The sequence below is a fragment of the Physeter macrocephalus genome, chromosome 18 (genome assembly GCF_002837175.3).
Source record: "Physeter macrocephalus isolate SW-GA chromosome 18, ASM283717v5, whole genome shotgun sequence".
Classification (NCBI taxonomy): Eukaryota; Metazoa; Chordata; class Mammalia; order Artiodactyla; family Physeteridae; genus Physeter; species Physeter macrocephalus.
The window spans coordinates 105,028,349-105,050,782 of record NC_041231.1 but is presented as its reverse complement, the minus strand read 5'-3'; the positions used below and the strand labels follow the sequence as shown (position 1 = coordinate 105,050,782).

Here is a 22,434-nt window from a genome sequence, read left to right as displayed (position 1 = left end):
TCAAATCACGAACACCTGCACAGGGCCGTCCTGGCCAACGGACTCATAAACAAGTTGATAGAAGGTAACTCTTGCGCAATTTGAAGTAGGCCCGCTGGTACAGTATGTTTAAGTTTCTGTAGGATGCCGATTTCCAAAAGCAGTCATGTACTCTACCTTATTCAATTGCTCCCAACATTAGAGTGATGTTCCAAAATTATGAACATCTAGAATGAACTCACCTCTGTCTCTAAATCGACTGTAATTGCTGTCCTGCCATGGTTGAGGTGCTTGCGAACTGTTTTTAGTCATAACGTTTGTGATACCAAATACAGTTTTTTCTTCCAAATTTCTGGTCACCAGCTGGGTGTCCTACAATTAAATTAAATTCTGTACTGACTACCCGGCGTTAGCTCAAACCCTGTAGGTGAAGGGCTCAGTCCCACCAGACTTCCCCTCCTTCAGATGCTTGTCACTATCTGGGTCTCCACCTGTACCTTTCACCAACCAGCTGTAAATCTTTTGTTTCCATAAGCCCCTCCTCAGCTTCAACGATTTGCTAGGTTGGCTCACAGAACTCAGAAAGTGCTTTACTCAGTATTACGGGTTTATGATGAAAGATATAACTCAGGAACAGCCAAATAAATGGAAGAGCTGCATAGAAGAATGTGTGGAAAGGGGGCAGGGTGGGAGAGCGGGACCTCTCCACCCTCCCAACACTGCGATGTGCGCACCACCCGTATGCGCTCCGAACCCCATAATTTAGAGATTATTGTGGAGGTTTTATCGCACAGGCATGATTACAACAAGTACAGGGATATTGTGGATTAGAAAAAAATCAGAAATGTGGCATCAAAGAAATTTCATGTTCATTAACAGACCTCTGTGATTATGCCTCCAGGCTCCCCCAGAGATATCTTCATTCATTAACTCTGATGGGGTCGTTAGATTTGAATAGTAAGAACATGTGAGCATGTGAACATATGTATGTTGTAACTTCTAAAAGACTGTACAGATGTTAGCATTATTAGGTCAATACTGTTCACTGATCATCTTATTAAAGACTGTCGAATATTTTTGGGACCATCATTTCTTATGAACTCTGAAATTTTCAGGTATCTACCTCAGTCAGCCATCTTTGGATAAAAGATTTAATTTTCTCTCTTGTATTGTTTAGTTGAGTAAATCGTGGTGGTCTGCATTTTAATGTCTCCTCTTTCAAAGTGTGTTTATTAGACGGATGAGTTGTAGTCTTAAAGTGCTTTGTATGTAGATACTCAGAATGAGAGATTAACTGGAGCCCATGTTTCACATCTTCTGGAAGCATTTAAATGTCTCTGCTTTCACCATGTCCAGCCTGCCCTGCTGTACCTGTTTTACTCCTTAGGATTCACTGATCACAGAAAAGGGCTCAAAAAATAGTGCTGTCCTGGTGGCTGGGATTTCCTCTTATCTGACCCTGAAGGTTAACTTGACGGATGTTCATCTCTATGTTACTTTGGCACCTTAGGACCAAGAGTGGAAGGTCAGATACGAGGACGTAGGTAAGGGAGAGCTGGGGGTTAGCTGCCCCACTCCCACGTTGGTTGGTACTGGGTCACAGTAGGGTTGGGTCTAAAGGAAGTGTGAGATCAATATGGAGAGAAACGGACCACAAAACAAGGTGTGGGGAATATTGCCTATGGTCCAGGCGACTATCATAACATTGGCTGCTTCTCAGGGCGGGTTCTACCCCTGTTCCTGGTCTTAAAGGGGACGTTACTCTGAACCCATTGTCCACCGTTACCAGTGTAATTTGTGGTCTCAGAACTTGTGTGAGGATGTATGTGTGGTTCAGTGAAAATGATGTACAGTTTCTTCAGACCTTATGTGCCAGCTATTCGGCAAATGACTTTAAATACATTATTTCATTTAGTTTTCACAGAAACTGTGAAATGGGTATTCTTCACGCCCATTTTTCAGACAAGAAACTAAAGTCCGGAGAGGTAACATGGTTTGTCAGGCTCCAGGTTAGGTTTGCAAAGTACTGGAGCCAGGAATCAAACCCAGGGCTGCGTCACTCTGGTGGCCGATAGACCCCGAGCTCCTACTGTGCGGACACCAGAGATGCACAGAAGACTAAGCTGCCTCCGCCTCAAGGAAGGGGACACATTGTCCGCATCGGAATGCTAAGGAGGTGCCGAAGTGACTTAATTAAAAGCACTGCATAAATGCACGACATTATACCAGGTTGGCAGTGGTTTCCTGCCAATATATGAAGTGCTAAGAATCAATGGGAAGAAGTATATGGTTATAAAACAGAAATGAGCAGAGCATGGAAAGGCTAATTGAAAGTGTGGAATGTTAGAAAACCTGCAGATTTATTTATGTGAAGTTTGGAAGATGCTACTCTAGCAGTTTCTGGCTGGTTTTGATGATTGATGATGTACCTAAAGTAGCTGAGCTACTCAGATTAACTCAACAGTGCTTTATCTAAAAGCATGCTCTCTCAGAGAACCTTACCTTCGTGCACTGAAGGGCACGCACCTGTGTTACATTGGGTATACGATGCTTTAGGGTCGGAGAGGAAATGCAAACAAAGGCAGTCTTACGTGGTTTCAGCACCATTTCTCCGTGTTCTGCCTGCGAGAGCGTGCCTGAGCTCATAGTGATAAAGTGTGAAGGGCAAGGGGGTGTCAGTGCTCACGGGGGAAGATGGTTCCAACTAGGACGAGGGATTAAAACCACAGTGGTTCAGTAATAAGGAATATAGGAGAGCAGATATTAGATTTGCTTTTATTCAGCAAAGTGAATAATTCTGAGTTGACTCAGTTCTCAGGTTTATAGGCCAAATCAAGAATGCTATACTAACATTGAGTTTCTGATATGATTTTTAAAATTTAATCCAAAATACCTGGGTTTTTTTGGGGGGGTTTTTTTTGGTATTAGTAACTTGTAAAATGTACCATTCTACTTTTTTTTTTTTATTGTCTAGGCATTTTCTTTCACCAAGTAATTTTTTTCTTCTGTTTTGATGGAATTCTGTCAGTGAAATTAAAGAAAACTAAACCATGTGCTTGGGAAGAGTCAATATTTAAGTGATGCTATGTATTTTGATTTTACTTGAAACAGGTGGGAAGGGAGAAGAAAGAAATGTGTGCGTAGAACTCACCCATCGTGTGCCAGGTACCCTTTTAGATGCCATGTGTGTACATATTGATATATTTATATGTCTATATAATGTTATCTCACTTTGCATAGCGTTTATAACCATTTTGCAGATGACAACCTTGTGGTTTCAAGAGATTAAATGACTTGCTAGTTAAGACAGGTTTAGAATTTGAACCCAGGACTTTGTCTTTCAAAGCTCTTGTTTTGGTTGCTGTTTGCTGCTGTCTCCGTTTTGAAAAGACTGAATTGCAGTTATGAGAGGATTATAGAACACAAAGTGGTGAAGTTGTAGTGTTGCTTTCGATCTACTTGTTTTGAGCAACACGATCATATTAAGTAGATGTTTTCAAGAGGGTCCTAGAGTGAGTCTAGAAAATGTATGAGGAGAGTTCTGCCTTGCTAGGTTTTGAGGCTTTTTTCAAGGATATAATCACCTAGAGCAGAGGAGGGTGCCTTTCTGAATTGCTGGTCTCTGCTTATAATTGATTTTTAGAAATTTTTATTGGCAGCTGTTACTTGTGAAACCGTGCTGTTTGGCGGCCGTTTTGCTTCACTTGTCTGACTGGCCCCTTGGCATTTTGAGCCATGCCCAGCGAGCTATGAGACCAGCAGCACACCACCAAGTGTCTGCTGTGACTTTGAACTCTGCCTTCGCTCATCTGGTCTGTGCACCGTCTGCTGTGTCTTCCCCGATCCTTTCTGGCCCTCTAGACTTAACGCATCCATCACTGACTGTCCACTCGGGACCTCACCTCTCCCGTAGGTGCGTCCCCTCCCGCACCTCTGTGGGATTCTCTGGCGGTCCTCTAGTTAATCATACGCTCCTTTATAAATGTATTTCTCTGTGTCACTGTGACTACTGCGGAGCTCTAGCTTCATATATTTTAAACTCTTTGATGTCGTGGATGGTGATTTGAACAACAGTATTTTACACAAAGTAGGACTTAAAAAAAAAAGCTCCTTACAGAGTATTTCATGTGACTCGGCTTTAGTAAACTCTTTGACAATACAGGCGTAAAATGGTTTGCTCATGCACGGTGTCACAGAGTGCAGGGAGCCTGACACTTGTACGTCGTTGGTGGGACTCCTAACCAGTGCACTCCCGTTGCGGACATCCAGTTGGCCCTATCTGTTCAAGTTTAAGGTGCATAAACCATTTGACCTTGCAACTCAGCTTTTAGGACTTTATCCTAAAAATGCTTTTACGTATATGCAAACATGTGAACAAGGGTGTTGTTTATAGATTTATTCATTTTAGCAAGATATTGGAAAAATTTAAAGGTTCAATAGGGAAGTGGCTAAATACATTGTGGGGCTTTCATATGATGGAATACTCTGCACCATGTAAAAGAATGAAGTAGATCTACATGCGCTACTGGACTTCTATGGAGTATCTTCCGTATAAATTAACTGACAAGCATAAGGTGCAGAACAGATGCTAACATTTGCGTAAAAATTAAGTCTGTGGGGTTGGGGGGGGGTATATGTGTGTGTATAGATGCATACAGTTGTATAGCATGGAAACTTGCTTATAGGGCGGTCCAGGAGGCAGTAGAAGTTTGTTTTTCACTGCTTACCCTTTCATAACATTTGAATGTTATTATTATGTATGATTTTTCTATGAAAAATATTAGATTAATTTTTTAAAAGTCTGGTAGTACAGACTTAAAATTCCCAAGTCTATTGACTTCACAGTAGATGAGATAATGTGTATCTAGAGCTTAGCATAGTTCTGGATATAATAATGGGTTTTCAGTCAATTAGCATGAGTGGTGGCCATGGCAGAGGTGGTGGTGGAGTAGTACGAGGGTGTCAGAACTTTACGCTGAAGAGCCCCTTGTGACAGAGAACAGCTAATGTTTCATCCCCCATCTCTGCCTCACCTGGGCATTTGAGTTGTCTTAAAGAGGCGGTCTAAAGTGTGAAATAGTGTATAGTTCTGGTGCTTTGGTTTCAAAGAGAAAGTTAAAAAATAATGTTTTTCTTTGTTCTTTTCTGTATTTCCATGTTTGTTTTTTAACATAAAATAATTGTGTATCTCTTAATATCAGAGAAAACAATTAAAAACTAATGTATCTCCTCAGGGTAAGAGCAATTATTCAGTCAAACTTTGCAGTCTTGACAGATGAGCCGTGTCATCTTGGGGTGTGGAACCTTGTCCACTGGCCTCTAGCTCCGGCTGTGTATAAAGCCTGTTTCCAGAAGAGGCTTTCTCTCTATAAATTAAGGTTAGGATCTGATGTTGCCTTTTGATGATTTCCATCACGATTTAGTGATTTCTGTGAAGTCGTTGGAACAGAAGGCTGCTTCTCAGTCACGTGCCATCTGTTGCCTCTTGACCTGTGGGAGCATCAGTCCCCAGCACGTGTTACTGTCAGGTGTGGTTGTCAGGAATTCCTGCTTCCAATTCAGCGTCCTCATCTCGGGTCTTTATTGCTGTCAGGGACTCACACGTTTGCAAATTCCTTGTCCATTTCAGTTCTGCCCCATCTGATCCTTTGTGAGGACCAAGGCCAGAGAGAGGAACAGGTGCTCTCTTGGAAACCGTGGCCAAGGGAAGTGGGGGTGACAAGGAGGGAGAGATCCATGGGCGACCCGCAGGGAGACCACGTGCAGTGCTTTGTGTCCATGTTACTTCTTCAGAGTGCTGTAGCTTTCTGGTTTGATGGGCTGTATTCATAAGACTATTAATAGATGTGTTTTTAATCTTTGTGTCCCACAGTTAGGTATTGATGTTATTTTTTTTGACCAATATTAAAAATCTAGAACTGATTTAATTAAATGCACGTATGTCATTCAGATAGAAACGATTTCAAACCCTGCTTCTTCTTTTTTTTTTTTCTGATCCAATAAACCTTTATTTACAAAAACAGGCAATGGGGTTTTGGAACTGGATAGAGGTTGCACAACACTGCAAATGCATTAAATACCACTGAATTATTCACTTTAAAATGGTTCGTTTTGTGACATATGAATTTCACCTCAATAAATTATTATTATTATTTTTAAAAAATTATTTGTTTATTTTTGGCCGCGTTGGGTCTTCGTTGCTGCGCGCGGGCTTTCTCTAGTTGCGGCGAGCGGGGGCTACTCTTCGTTGCGGTGCGCGGGCTTCTCACTGCGGTGGCTTCTCGTTGCTGAGCACGGGCTCTAGGTGCATGGGCTTCAGTAGTTGTGGCTCGCGGGCTCTAGAGCACAGGCTCAGTAGTTGTGGCGCACGGGCTTAGTTGCTCCACGGCATGTGGGATCTTCCGGGACCAGGGCTTGAACCCATGTCCCCTGCATTGGCAGGTGGATTCTTAACCACTGCGCCACCAGGGAAGTCGCAATAAATTATTTTTAAAAAGCAAATAGGCAGTTGATGGGATTTGGCTCACAAGTAGTAGTTTTCTGACACGTGACCAAGATCAACCTTTAATTCTTTGCTTAAACTCATTCCAGGCAACCCTAATTTGCAGTTGTGTAACATCTACCTGCATACTTATGACAGGTCGCTCACTACTCCGCAAGGTACTTTTTTTTCACTTATGGACAGAACCTGATCCTATCTGGAGGGTTTTTTCATATACAAAATATCCCTCCCTATGCCTTCTATCCACAGAGAGTTTACTTAGGTTATGATTGTCTCCTTCACTAAAGGAACTCCATGCCGGGTTGATTTAAAGGATGAGTTCACTCTGATTGGAGGAATACTGGAGGGGAACATGCTTATGTGCTAAAGCACCAGGCAAAGAGAAACTGAATCCCTTAGTTAAAGATACTCGACAGCGTGGAGTGACTTCTCTCATACACACACACGTCCATCATCAGCAGATTTTTATTAGATGGAAGATACCTAGGGCTGGCTCACAGGAAAGTGGTGACAATTGTCAGGCACGCCTCCACAGAGGAGAAGAGGCACTCCTGGATGTGGAGGTGGGTACTTACGATACTGAGGGTCAGGGTCTCCTGCTTGACCTTGGCCACCGGGGAAGCTCTTCCCCTTGGCACTCCTTATCACCAGTGCTGGCACGAAAGGGTCTGCAGTGCGTTAGTTCAACTTGGCTAACAGTTCTTCCAGTTCTGGCTGGGTTCTGAACCTTCCCTTGAAGTCTTCTTCAGTGTGCTCCCTCACTGACAGTTTGACTCCTTCAGGAAGATTGCTTTGGATTATTTCCAAGAAAAATCTCTGCAAATGTAGCGCTCAAACCGCTGATCTGAACCACTCGCCCATGGGTGGTAAGAACTGAGTCCAGGAGCATTTTTCCGCCTTGGTTCTGCAACTGCAACACCTCCATGGTTTTGGTGTGGGCCTCGCATAACTGTCCTCGACTTTAATGGAGAGATGGTTGCAGAGGTTGTGAACATATTGGGCATAACTGTCTGCCAGGGCCATATCATATGCAGTCAGGTGAATGTTTCAAACCCCATATTCCTAATCTGTCCCCAGATTAATGGGTCTCCCTTCCACTTTTCCCCTCTTCTTCTTGGGCTCTTGTGCTTTAACGAGGTGCCTGTATCTTCCAGTGCCACGCGCGGGCTGTGACCCGGAGTGCCGACTGGTGCGCCCCAGAAGGCCACCTGCAGAACAGAGGGGATTCTCTCTTGAAGTTCTGAACCTCAAGAGGGAAAGGGCTTCCTTAAAAATGGTGTCATTCCTCAGACACAGCGCCTCTGCCAGAGCTCCATTCATCCCCTGCTGCTGCGCGGCCTGTAATTGTGCCCGCTGAAGATCGGCCCAAGCAGCCGCGACCCCTGGGCGTCCGAAAACCGATCCCGCTTCTTCTGAACAAATAGGTGAAAATCAACATGTTCCTGAGCAATTAGAAATTATGAGGTAAATCATTTTTCTTTAATATTTTAGCAATGCTTTTAGGTGACATACAATTACATTGGGTGACTGGATGTGTAGAACTGTCATGAATTAGTTTTTCACTATCACTACCAGAGATTTAAGTTTATGGAGAAATTGGGTGACCAGTCATCAAAGCAAATATAATATTTAACAAAGTAGAAGGTAAGAAAATTTAACATTTGGTATGTAAACACAGACTCATTTTTACTTAGTCCCGTTGTCGAATAGTAAGTGGTGGTACTTTTATATACAGTGAGTGTAGTCACCAGAGGTTGCCTAGGCATTTAGCTCCATTCTTTTCATACCTTTGGGACAGGTGTTTTGCCTTTTGCAGAGGAGAGAGAGACGGGAGATTTTATTGTTCGGACTGTGCTGAACTCAGAGGTGCTGTCCCCGCTTGCTGAGTGTCCTTCTAGAGCAGATCTAGGGAAGCAGTGGGCCTGCTGCTTCAGCACAGAGCTCTTGTGAGACTTAATATGAAAAAATTACAGAGGCGTAAATGTAGCTGAACCATTAATTTTCAACGTTTTTTCCCTATCATGTTTTCTTTTTATTGTCACTCACCGTCTGGTTCTCTAAGAATGAAGTCACTGGCCACTACAGTCGCTGACCTTCAACATGCCCTGAAAGGAGTTCAGGGTGGAGATCAGGAATGAGGCGCCCTGTGCTCCGGGGGGACTGGCAGAACAGGCCTTCGGAGAGTCAGACCTTCCCAGGAGAAGAGCTTATGAGCCCCATTCTTGCATCTCTTCGTATCTAGAAAAGCACTGACATCACTGACGGAGACGTGCGCTCCTCGTGGCCAGCAGCCGCCTCCTGCCAAACTGTGTGCTCGACTGCACGTCCCCCCTTCACCAAAATCTCACACATCCTGACTCCCCCCCTCCGCCCTCTTCGGAGCAGTTCCTCAGAGCTCTCGGAGAGGCTGTCTCCTGGGCTGTGGTCCTCATTTTGCCCCAAATGAAACTTAACTCACAACTCTCACGTTGTGCTTTTTTTTTTTTCAGTCGACTTTATTTATCAGATACTATTTCCTTTGGGATTAAAACAACCCAAAAGGTAAGGTTGTTTTGGTAAGAAAGCTCACAGTGGAGGAAAACTATCTTAGTTCTAAATATATCATTCTCGAGCTATACTGATAAAATAAGATGCGCTTTTTCTCTGAAAGAACAAAGTTGTGGCAGTTGATGGTTTTTAAACGTCTCAGAGATTTTATTTCATACCCCTGTAACTGGAAGCTGGGAGTCTTTTCAATGTGTTTCTCATACCAAAGATATTTCTTCGTGTGTATGACATCTCATAAATCTATGGGCAAAGAAACTATTTTCAAAAGCCCAGATTTGTTTTTGAAGTAAAATATATGCTTGTGTTTCCCAGATCTGTATTTAAAATGATGCGAAGGGCTATTTATATGGTGTCAGATGCAGAAAAACCATCAGCATTTCAAAGAGCTGATATTCTGTACCAGAGCTCAAGTAAACTTAGTGGCTGACTCTATCATTCCGTGCAGAAATGTCTCCCAATTGTTTTTTAACCTTTCAAATTTTTTGATATTTGTAAACATCAAAAGTCTTACATTTTCATGGGGTCAAATATATTTATCTTTCGTTTATTTTATTTACTTGCTTAACAGTCATTCCTTACCCCAGATCAGTTGAAAAATTACCAATATTTCTTCCGTATTTTTTTTTTTTTTTTTTTTTTTTCTGCGGTACGCGGGCCTCTCACTGTTGTGGCCTCTCCCGTCTCAGAGCACAGGCTCCAGACACGCAGGCTCAGCGGCCATGGCTCACGGGCCCAGCCTTTCCGCGGCATGTGGGGTCCTCCCGGACCGGGGCACGAACCCGTGTCCCCTGCATCGGCAGGCGGACTCTCAATCACTGCGCCACCAGGGAAGCCCCTCTTCCGTTTTTTAAAAACAATTCTTTAAGAAAAATTCTTTTTTTAAAAAAATTCTTTTTAAACATAATAGAACTCTCTACAGTCTATTTTGGCACATGGGATGAAGTGAAGATCAGATCATTTTTATCCCAACTACTTAGTCAGTTTGTTAACACTATTTCTTATATATGCTATTTCTATTGATACATTGGTTAATGAGAATATATATTAAGTTTTAAAATATCTCAGAATCTATTTGCTCTGTCAGTTTTTGTGCCAGTTTTTATTATTGTTGTTTTCTTCTTATTATTTTTCAAAAATTCCTAGCTTCTGTCACTTGTTTAATTTTTCAAATGAACTTGGGGATTTTTTTTTTTTTTTTTTTTTTTTTTTTTTGGTGGTACGCGGGCCCCCCTCTGCTGCGGCCTCTCCCGTTGCGGAGCACAGGCTCCGGACGCCCCAGCCCCTCCGCGGCACGTGGGGTCCTCCCGGACCGGGGCACGAACCCGTGTTCCCCGCATCGGCAGGCGGACTCTCAACCACTGTGCCACCAGGGATGCCCTGGGGATTATTTTTAAAGTCTTTCTCCTAACCATCCCCCTCCCCCCGTAGAAATTGCTATTGGGAATTACATTAAAATAATTTGAGTGGAGCTGGCATTTTATACATTCAGTCTTTCATACATACAAGGCATATCTCTATTTATTCTGCTCTTCTTTCGTGGTTCTTTGTAAATTTTGATAATTTGCTTCAGGCAGGCCCCTCTCTATATTTGTTAATTACAGAAGATGTTTTTCTCCAGATAGATTTATTTCCTGTTGGTTATTGTTGGGATTGAAAAAGGCTATTGATTTCTAAAATTTTAAAATTCACTCCCTTCACCAAACTATTATTTGTTCTAATAGTTATCAGTCAACGCATTTGAGCTTTCTAGATAGACAGTTGTGTTGTAGCCAATAATACTATGGTTTCCTCCTTCTAGTAGTCATGCTCCATTACTTTGTCTTATGTTCTTTTATGGGCTAAAATCCTAAGATTTAAAAAAAATGATCGCTTGTAAAGTACCTGTTCTCTGTTAGAAATGGTTTTGTAAGTTACCTAGACACTGCAGGTTACCTTTTATTGTGTAGAAAGGTTTTTGGAAATCAACACATTTCCTTGTTTTGAATCAGTGGTATCTGTTCCTATTTTTGGTGGAATAAGTACAACTTTAGGGAAAACTGTTAAAATAGAAGCCTTGAAAACTTATTTAAAGCAGATTTTTAAATAGATTACTGTATATTCGTTTTATTTTTCTAGGTGAAAGTTTGGTGATACTGGGAAAGTGAAATTCAGAGTTAAAAAATAATGATTCAGTGGTTCTAAACTAAAATCCAACTTTTATGGATAATTGTTTTAATAGACATATTGGTAATTTTGTAGCTCAAATTTTGCTTCTGTCAGTAATAGTACTGCCTATAATCAGTAGACTAGATTGTTGATACTGTTGGAAGTAAGGAGTGATCAGTGCTAGTTTTGTAAGGTGTAGAGCACAAACTAGTGATGTAGAGTTTGATGCTGTCTTATCTTTTTTTTGTTTGTTTCAAGGAACTGGCTACCCTCTCTTGATAAAATGCTTCTGTAGTAAGCTGTTTGTACACCTAGTGAACAGACCCATGGTTTCCTTCTCTGTATTTGAGTAACTGGAATGTTCATTTTTTTTTTTTTAAATTTTTGGCTGCATGGGGTTTTCATTGCTGCATGCAGGCTTTGTCTAGTTGCGGTGAGCGGGGGCTACTCTTTCTTGCTGTAAGTGGCTTTTCATCGCCGTGGCTTCTCTTGTTGAGGAGCACTGGCTCTAGGCGCACGGGCTTCAGTAGTTGTGGCACGTGGGCTCAGTAGTTGTGGCTCGTGGGCTCCAGAGCGCAGGCTCAGTAGTTGTGGCGCATGGGCTTAGTTGCTCTGCAGCATGTGGGATCTTCCCGGACCAGGGCTCGAACTCGTGTCCCCTAAATTGGCAGGCGGATTCTTAACCACTGAGCCACCAGGGAAGCCCTGGAATGTTCTTCTGATGCCAGTTTTCATGTCATATTTCTGTGATCTTCTTTAAGTTTTCTATCACTTCCCCTCATCGCCTGGACAACCTTTAGATATTGTGGTCTTGGTATCTGGGATTCTTTACTTTTTTCCCTCTTACCTTTGCACGCTGAGTTAATCAGTTTATGTCCTATAACTGTCCAGTTGACCGTGAGGCATCACTTTTATGCACTTAATGTCCATCTTTGTCTCAGTTGCATTGTATCAGCACTTATAGTTTTCCATCTCCGCTCATTTTTAGAAACAAATATTAGTAAATATGATGCAATATTTAAATAATTGCACAAATAAATGTTGCTTGGCAACATGGAACTGTTGCTTGCTGTGCTTTGCTGTGATGAAGTAGTGGGATATGTGTGTCCATCAGCTGATGCATGGAAATCTCGGGGAGGCTCAGGAAAGGTGCTCTTCAATGTTTGACAGCGTGCTGGTTGCCTGAAAGTCATGCCGGAAAGTGCTGGAGTGCCCGTCAGGAACGTCGCGGTCTCTGTTAAGCTGAATCTTTTCTGGGTCTCAGTTTTCTCTTCTGCAAGATGACCAAGCTGGTCTTTATGAGCTTCAAGGTTCTTTGCGATGTGATACTGTGATTCTACGTGGGCCATTCAGGTCCTTACACAGAAATTGAGTATTCTTACATAGATATAATAAAAGAAAAAATTTAAAAAACCAAGTTTATTTTATTTATCCCTTTTTTTTCCAGCCCAGTACAGATAAGAAACTGGTAGTTATTACTGTTTATGTTCTGCCTTTCTCTTAACTCAAATAATTGAAGGTAGCTTACAACAAGGATATAAATTTATGGTAAAATGTAAAAATAAAGAGGACCAAGCAGGGAAATAGAAATTAAAGTGGAAAAGAACCGTCTAGAAAGATGACAGGCCTGTTGACCATGAGGGCCTGCAGGGGCTGAGGGTGTCGGCAGGTAGAGAGAGGCGGGTCGGTCCTAGGGAGGGGGCGAGCTCGTGTGCAGGGTGCTGGTCGTGGCCCGTCTGGAGCCAGTGTCACGGAAGCCACCGCGTTTCAGTTTGTCTGCGTCTGCGGTCGTGATTCTGAAAGGCCGCCGCCTCTGCTCCCCGTGGAGAGCCTGGCTGCGGCTGCAGGCACAGACCTTGCTCCCCGTGGGCAGTGCTGGCTCCCCATCCCCTCGTTGCCCCGGGGAGGGCACCGGAGATTCAGGCAGTACAGGGCGCAGGAGACGTCGCCGGCCCGGAGGGGCAGCGGCAGGGATTTGTGGCAGCACAGGGCCTGGAAGGAGAGCCTCTGGGTGGGTGACAAACCTTTCTCTGTTCAGGGCGGCTGCCTGGCCTTCCCTCGTGTATCGAGTAGCCCGTGGTGCCCTCTGGAACGCGCTCCGCCTCGCTGTCTGCTGGGCAGGAGGGCCTGGCGTCGGCTGTGAGCTGGTGGCGTAGGAGGAGCCCGGGTTTCGAGTGACCGCTCCGGAGGCCGCGCGTCTCCCCGCAGCCTCCATCTGTGTCGAGGGACGTGTTGCGCCAAAGGGTAGACTCTGCTCAACCTGCCGGAAGCAGTGCAGTGAGGCTGCTCTTGGTCTGACGGTGGAAGTTCATCCATTCCCCAGGTCACTGGAAGTCTGTGGGCTCTGGAGTTAGACCTGGGCTTCTGACTCTCACCAGGACTCCTTTTTCCTGAGAGCCTCCTTTTCCTTTTCTACAAAATATCCTTCCTGAATCGTGCTGAGACTAGTCGAGGTGATATCTGTGCCGTGCCCCGTTAGTGGCTCAAGCAGTAATAGTCAGAACAATGTCAGTGTGATGATTCTTTTTGTTATTCATCTGTTCTCCCACCATGCCTTTTGCAAGAGGTGTCAGTAAAACAATGAGGAGCCTTCAGAGATGTTTTTCTTTGATCTGCTGTAAAGGTGAAAAGTCTTTACAGTAATAGTCAGAATAATGTCAGTGTGATGATTCTTTTTGTTATTCATCTGTCTCCCACCATGCCTTTTGCAAGAGGTGTCAGTAAAACAATGAGCAGCCTTCAGAGATGTTTTTCTTTGATCTGCTGTAAAGGTGAAAAGTCTTTAAGGCAAGCTTCCTTTTTGATATTTGAAAGATATCAGAAAGACCCAGGACTGCGGAGACCGTAAGACTGCTAGTTTCCGGGAGTATGTCTGTCGGGGCGGCTCCAGGAAGGGAGGCCTGTTGGCCCCGCACTGCGCAAGGCCCGCGCTCGGGGTCCTCTCAGTAGCAGCGTGCCCGCAGTTTCTCAGACACGCGGGTGCAGACGAGCTTCACGCGTTCCTCATTCAGAGCAGGTGATAGCGATTCAGGGAGGAGAGGAATTTCAGCTTAATGTTTGAATTTTGTGTTGGAGAGGAGCAGACAATTAAATGCTGTAAAGTGGCACAAGTGGCACAGGAGAGTGGCCTGAACTTTAAGAAGGTTCCTTTTCCTCCGTTCTCCCACTTCGCCCTGAGATTTTCACATTTATATTAATTATCTCCACGGCTCATGAGGTCATACAGTAGAATCTCCATTTGAAATCAACGTCAAAATCAGAAAACAGGCCGATCATCCTTCCCAGGCGGCTATAAAGAAAATGTGCTTCTGTGGCTGAAGCATTTTGTCATATGAAGCTCAGACCTTATTTTTCAAACCTGTTACCAAAATAACTAGGACATCTCATTAAAGACCCTGGAGGGTTTTGGGGTTGTGGCAGGACGTGGCCATGTGGAAGAGTGCGCCGTGGACTGGCAGCCCCTGGGCTGGTCCGCCTTCTGCTGGCTCTGGGTATGACCTGTCACCTGGAAGTCTCTCCCCCAGCTGGACCCACGCTTCTCACCTGGAGAGGGATCTTCAGTGTCCTCTCCAGTGTTCATTTCTATGAGTGTACAGAGGAGGCACCGCTATGCATATTTTACTCAGCCATTCCTGGAAAAGGTAATGGTACTTTGTTACTCACTTAGGCTCTCGGTGTTCGTGCAGAAAACATTCATCACCACCCCCAGCAGTGATTTTCTCTGTGTGTGTGTGTTTCTTTACATCGTTGGAGTCCTTAGAATTATTTTGCATGAAATGCCAGTTTATAAGATATATAAAAGTAAATGCTGTGGTGTCATTAGGGCCTGCACCCCACTTTCCTGAATTTTCACCCCGAGCCTCTTCCATAGAGCCATAGGATTTGAAAACTAGACCCTTACTCTTGTGTGCACCATTGTATTGTTGATCTAGTCCCATTTTTATTTTTTTCTCACTTTTTCATTTCATTTTGAAAAATTTCAAGCATACAGTACAGTTGGAAAAATTTTTACAAGGATTGCTGAATAGCCATCACCTGGATTCTTACCATTAACCTGTTAATAACACTCATGTTGCCACATAATCATCTGTCTGTCCCTCTGTCCCTCCAACAGCACATCTTTTTTGGTGCGATAGATTTCAAAGTAAGTTGCAGACTTTCCTTAGATGCATATAATTAGCACAATCCTCTTTTTAAGGTAAAATTTACATACAGTGAAATGCACAGGTCTTCATTCATTGAGTTCTGACAGATGTATACACCTGTGTAATTCAAACTCCCTATCAAGATGCAAAACCCTACGAATGCCCCAAAAAGCTTCCTCGTGCTCCTTTCAAAGATTAATCTCCACCTCCACCCTCCAAAGGAAGGCACTGTTCTGAATTTTTTCTACTGTAGACTAGTTTTGTCAGTTATACTACTTTACATAAAGGGAATCATTCAGGATATTCTCTTTTGTGACTGGTTTCTTTCACTCATTGTCATGTTTCTGAGATGCATCCATGTTATTGTGTGTATAGTAGGTGTGTGTGTGTGTGTGTGTGTGTGTGTAATGGTGTTCCCTTGTAGGAACACGCCACTGTCTGTTTATCCATCCTCCTGTTTATCCATCCTGAACATCTGGGCTCTTTTTGTTTTGGGGCTGCTATGAGTAAAGTTACAGTGAATGTTCTCATACAAATCTTTCTGTAGACATTTTCTCTTGGTTAAATACCTAGGGTTCAAATTATTGGATCCATTGCCAGACTTTTTTCTGAAGGGCTTGTATCATTTTACACTCTCTCAGAAAAAGTGTTTGTCTGATCAGTGATGTCAAGCACTTCTACATGTGCTTATCAGCCATTTGCATATCTTCTGTGACTGTGACTCCTTGTCTTTTTATTATTGAATTGCAGGGGTTTTTTATATGTCACAGCTGCCGTGTTCATGTTTTACAAATCTTTTCTCCCAGTCTTTGTCTTCCTTTTAATTTTCTTAAAGATGTCTTTTGAAGAACAGAACATTTTAATTTTCAAATACAATCTTGCCAATGGTTTCTTTCATGATTATTGCTATGTTTTAAGAAACCTGTGTCCACTCCCAAGTTATGAAGATACTCTAATATGTTTTCTTCTAAAAGCTTCACATTTTGGTCAATAGTTTTTTGATGTATCTTGAATTAATTTATGTATATACTGTGAGGTGGGGACTCTGCCTTTTGGCCACTCCTCAGCATAATCTGCTTCTGTTTCCCTGGCTGACTAATGTGTACATACACTGATGGCTGCGCACTTGTACGTTCTATTCTTTCTTTACCCCGCTTACACACATATTTGCTGGGTGTTTATTATGTGCTAGGTGCTGGGCTTGTTTTTGGGTATATAGTGTTGAACAAAATATAAATAATCCATGTCACCGTGGAGGTGGTAGTCTAGTAAGGATAAATAGACATTAAGCAAATGAACACAAATGCTTTTATATTCGAGGCTAGTGAAGTCCTGTTTGTCTTAGAAAACTCACCTTAATCAGTATTTGAAAACCAGACATTGTAAGCCACCATATCAGCTGGCTAAAGAAAATCATGTGATCATATCAATTGATATGGAAAAATTATGCCACAAAATCCAGTACTCATTCAAGATAAAACTCTCAGCAAACTAGGGATAGAGGGGAACTTCTTCAGCTTAATGAAGGGCATCTGTAAAAATCCTCCAGTTAACATCATATCTAATGCTAAGAGACGGGATGTTTTCTCCCTAAGGTTGGGAACAAGGCCAAGATATCTGCTTTCAGCATTCTTGTTCAACGTTGTATTGGAAGTTCTAGCAGCTTCAATAAGGCAAGAACAGGAATTCAAAGCCATTCATATTGGAAAGGAAAAAAGAAAACTATCCCTGTTTGAAGATGATATGATTGTCTGTGCAGAAAATCCCGAAGAATGTATGAAAAACAAAACAAAACAACTCTTCTAAAACTAATAGGTGAGTTCTGCAAGGTCTCAGCATATAATATCAACAAATAAAAATCCATCACATTTCTATATGCTAGCAACAAACGTGTGGGAACCGAAAGTACAGACGCAAAACTATTTACCGTCACTCTCAGGAAATAGGACTATATTTAACAAAACGTGTAGGAGCTTTATGCTGAAGATTATAAAATGCTGATGAAAGAAATCAAAGACCTAAACAACGGGAGAGAGACGTGCTCACGGGCTGGAAGACTCAACATAATGAGGTGTCAGTTCTCCCTAAATTGTTCAGTGCAGTTGCTGTGAAAATGCCAGCAAAGGTTTATTTTTTTTTCCCACTTAAAGTCATCCCGATAAAGTACTAAAAATTATCAGCCTTATTAAATATCAATCCTTGAGCACTGCCTTTTAAGAAATATACATACAAGTTTTTGTTTTAGAACAGTTTTAGATTTATAGAAAAATTGGGAAGGTAATCCAAAGAGTTTCCACACCTCTCACATTGTTTTTCCGGTTATTAACATCTTAGATTAGTCTGGTGACTTTGTTAAAATTAATGAATCCATACTGATACATTATTATTAACTGAAGTCCATACTTTCTTCAGACTTCCTTATTTTTACATGATGTCCTTTCTCTGCTCTGGAATCCCGTCCAGGATTCCGCTTGACATTTGGTCATTTCTGTCTCGAGCTGGACAGTGTATTAGATTTTCCTGGATTGTGATGACTTGGACAGTTTCGTGGAGTACCTGGTGTCAGATATTTTGTAGGATGTCTCTCAGCTGGGAATTGCGTGAGGTTTTTCTCATGATGAGACTAGTGTGATGTGTGTTTTGGGGAGGACACCCGCAGAGGTAAGGGCCACCCTCATGCATCATATCATGGGCTCACTATCAGCTTAGCTGATCACTGTGGCTGTTGGTTTGATCGCCTGGCCGAGGTAGCATGTGTCAGTTTTCTCCACGGTAAAGTGACCCTTCACCCTTTCCCTTGAGAACCATCAAGGGTTTTATACATAAGCGTCTTCTAAAATTTATATGGGGGCTTTCTTTGTGGTGCAGTGGTTAAGAGTCTGCCTGCCAATACAGGGGACACGGGTTCGAGCCCTGGGCTGGGAAGATCCCACATGCAGCGGAGCAACTAAGCCCATGAGCCACAACTACTGAGCCTGCGCTCTAGAGCCCACGAGCCACAACTGCTGAGCCGGTGTGCCACAACTACTGAAGCCCATGCGCCTAGAGCCCGGACTCTGCAGCAAGAGAAGCCACCGCAATGAGAAGCCCGCGCACTGCAACAAAGAGTAGCCCCCGCTCTAGAGAAAGCCCGCGTGCAGCAACGAAGACCCAGTGCTGCCAAAAATAATAAATACATAAATAAATTTATAAAAATAAATAAATAAAACAAAATTTATATGGAAAGGCACAGGTCCTAGAATAGTTAAATAATTTTGAGAAAGAATAAAGTCAGTGGAACGATTGTTATGAAAGCCTGCAAGAGCTACAGTAAACTAAGGCAGAATGGTATTGGTGGAGGGACAGACACAGAATAGAGAATCTAGGAAAAGCAATTTAATGGAGGAAGGATAGGCTTTTCAAAAAATGGTGTGGGAACAATTGCACGTCCATTGGCAAAGCGATGAACTTTGGCTTAACTCTCACACCTTATATAAAAATTAACTCAAGATGAATCATGAACTTAAATGTAAAACTATAAATCTTTTAGAAAAAAACATAGAAAATTTTTAGGATGTAGGGCTTGGCAAATAGTTCTTAGACTTGACACCCAAAGCATGATTCATAAGAGAAAAGAATTGATAAGTTGGACCTTCAAATACAGACTTTTACTATGCTAAAGACCCTGTTAAGAGGATGAAAAGATAAGTTTCGAGACCGGGAGAAAATATTTGCAAACTACGTATTTGAAAAAGAAACAGCATCTAAAATATACAGAATTTTTGAAATTCAACAATAAAACAAAGAAACAAAAAACAGTGCAATTAGAAAAGGGAAAATAGCATGAGTGGACATTTCACCAAGAAGATCTACACACGGTAAATAAGCACATGAAAAGATCTTCACTATCATTACCCATTAGGGAAATGAATATTTAAACCACAAAGAGATATCACTACATACCTATCAAAATGGCTAAAATGAAAAATAATGACAACCCCAAGTGCTGGTAAGGTTGTAGAGAAACTAGATCCCTCATACATTGTTGGTGGGAAGTAAAAGATACAGCAACTCTGGGAAACAGTTTGGCAGTTCCTTATGAAACTAAATATTCAGCCACCATGTGACCTAGCTATGCATTCGTGGGCTGTTTACCCTGGAGAAATGAGAACCTATGCTCACATCAGAATTTACACACCAATGTTCACAGTAGAAGCCACCAGCCGCCCTTCCAAGGGCGTATGCCTGGTCAAACAAACTGTTGCCCATCCACACCATGGTGTAAAGCAGAGACTCTCAGTTTTTTCCCTCCTTCTGATGTAGGGAAAACCCAGTTCGTCCTTTCTGCGTGTTTGTTTATCCTGCGTGTCTACTTTACTTCACTTCTGACACTTCTGGTCCCCAACTGTGTGAAGGTTTTCCCCACACCAGTAAGCGGTTCTCAGACACCAGCTGGGTGTCCTACAATTTAACTCAATTCTGGCACTGAGTACCCGGAGATAATCCCAGACCCCACCAGTTAAGGGCTCAGCCCCATAACACTAGGACTGCCCCCTCCTTTTTAAGTTAATTTAACTGTAAAGTATTTTATTTCACGAGCCCTTTAGAGTTGGGTCCTTAGGCTGTTTCCAAATGGGAATTCTCACTGTTTTTGTTTTGCCCTATTCAGTCATTTAGAGGCAGTACACTTTCACAAGCTCTAGAAAAAATCAAGGACACCATGCCTAACAGGCTAAATCTCTGGCAATACAAATTGGCAAACAGCTTTTGGTTTTTTCCACTTGTAAGGTAGGTCATCAACTGTCGGGATGTTCTTTGAAGGTAACTTTGATTTCTGGGAGGAAGCCTTAAAAAAAGTAAAGTTCGTCTTTCAGAAGGTGAACATTGATCTTTAAAATCTAAAATAAAAATAACACAAGTAAGTAACGTCCACTCTGCTCAGGTACTTGCTTGCCACCGTGCTGGTGCTTTCTTGGTGTGAAGGGAGATGCAGCTGGGACCATGAGGGAGCGCTGGGTGACCAGTGGGGGAGAAGGGGGCCTGGTCCCTGCGGAGAGGGCGTCTCTGGGCCTCGTTTTCCCGTCTGTCAAATGCCGTGCTTGGGCTAACTCCTCTCCAAGCTCCCTCTGACTTGGGATTTTTAAGTTGTTTTGAAATATTTAAATACTTTCCTAACTAGCCACAGAGGGCGCCATCCTTTCTACTGTTGGAGCCGCTGTGAGGGAGTGAAGCCCTGGGAGCCTGGAACCAGGCTTCTGAGCGCCTCCTCTTTGCAGCTTTGTTTTTCTTTTAAGTGAATTTTTGTAACAACAGTAACGGACATATATTCTGGTCTAAGTGATAGGATATTTTCCACACCTCAGTAAGTTACCGTCTGCATCGTATCCAGGGAGTAATTTTCTACCCATGTCATCCTTCTGGTGTGCAGCCCAGGTCTGGGAATAAGAAAAGGCCATTTCCATCCTTCTGCACTCAGACCAGGCACTTTATTCCTTAGGTCCGCACCCAGCCTTATTCGCACTTGGTATTCAGTTCTAATGAGCTGAATTGCTTTGCTTCCGCGAAGCCTCAAGTTCACAGAGGATGGCAGAGCTTTCAGTACCACTCTTACAGTGGTGGAGGATCTGCTGGCCAATGGAAATCCAAGAAGGAGGCAAACAAATTTAAAAACAACAGAAAACTGTATGATGGCCCAGAATAGCCATAGCCTTTCCAAAGGATGACCGTTGTCATTGAGAAAAGTTTAAATTTTGTTTATCGCCTCTGTTAAATACTATAGTAACATTTCACGGTATTTCTGTACCAGTGGTTCTCCAGCCTTTCCTGGCATCAGAATCCCCCTGAAGCCTGCCGGCCCTGCCCCAAGTCCCTGCTTCCTGGGTCAGGGGTGGGGCCAGAGTCTTACTTCTAACAGCTTTTCTAGTGACGGTGGTGCAACTGGTCCTGGGACCACACTTTGAGTGCCACTGTCCTACATAAAATCATCTGCAGTGTTGTTTAAAATCGTAAGTGTAAATGTCCTATAATTAACTTACATGTAAAGCTCATTGCTTACTACATAACTATTTCCAAAATACCTTCATTTTGTATCATCCTCCCCATAGCGCCCTCCTAAGGGAACCTAAGGTCATGGGATTTTTTCGCTTTCAAATACAGAATCCTCTGTGCCATTCCCTCCTGTGAGAGTCTGCTCTCAGTTTCTTCAATGCAGAGAAACTCCAAATATTTGTGATTCTTCCATTTTTGAATTCATTTGTTTCTACTTTCATTCCTTCTTATTCTTAATTTTATTTGGTTGTCGTTTTACTATTGGAACCCAAAGCTTAGTTTTACTTTTTTTTTTAGATTACTAATGTACTCAATGCTCTTTTCCTGAGCATAGGTCATAAATTCCTCTCTGTCACACACACCCTACAAAATTCAAAAGGTTATATGACGCTGTATAGTAAAAAAAAGTTTCTCATCTACCTCTGTCTCCCAGCCACCCAGTTCCCTTCCTTGGAGGCATCTACTGTTAGTAATTTCTTGACATGCATGCAGTCTTTATTATTTACCAATTTTGTATTTGTGAATTTGCCTATTTGCTAGAATTTATTTATAACCTCAAAATCAGCACTCCTGGGGCTTTCATGGTCATTTGAGGACATGCGCAGAACATCACAAATCAGAGTCTCCTACCCACATGTTCCCAGCTGAGGTCAGACAAGGAGGTGGTCTGCCTTCTCATTTCAGCTCCTACGTAAATAAGTATCTTTTTTGCCATCTATTTAGTGCCGTGTTTTTTGTATTTTTGTGCTTTTTGGGGGTGATTTTGCTGTTTAAATGCCCGCCAGGCCTAGTGCTGTCCAGTGTCCCTGAGAGCAGGAAGGCTGTGACATGCCTTGTGGGGAAGATGCGTGTGTGAGATGAACTTCGTTCAGGCGTGAGCTACGGTGCAGTTGGCTGTGAGGTCAGCGTTAATGAATCAACCGTATATATTACATAAGATGTCTTTAAACAGAAAGCCACATAAACCAAGGTTATGTACTGATCAGTTGACAAAAGTGTGAGCAGGGCCTCGCAGGACACTAACTCTCTGTCCCTGAGGAGCAGTGGCTCAGTGTCCATTGATCGAGTGTTCTCTCTCAGAGACGTTCT

General features: G+C 42.8%; 1 protein-coding gene and 1 pseudogene across 6 annotated transcripts in view; one reads left to right on the top strand and one right to left on the bottom strand.

Annotated features, from left to right (window-relative positions):
• Positions 1-22,434, top strand: part of FARS2 (phenylalanyl-tRNA synthetase 2, mitochondrial) — a 419,843-nt gene that overhangs the window by 40,060 nt on the left and 357,349 nt on the right. Inside the window, exon 1 of one of the 6 annotated variants that reach the window (XM_028479862.2) lies at positions 7,862-7,945. The exons of the other annotated variants lie outside the window; for them this stretch is intronic. The gene's annotated coding sequence lies outside the window, so the exon portion shown is untranslated. Of the gene's footprint in view, positions 1-7,861; positions 7,946-22,434 lie in introns of those variants that run through there. 6 annotated transcript variants of the gene reach the window in all.
• LOC102973163 (39S ribosomal protein L48, mitochondrial-like) lies at positions 7,160-7,801 on the bottom strand (annotated as a pseudogene).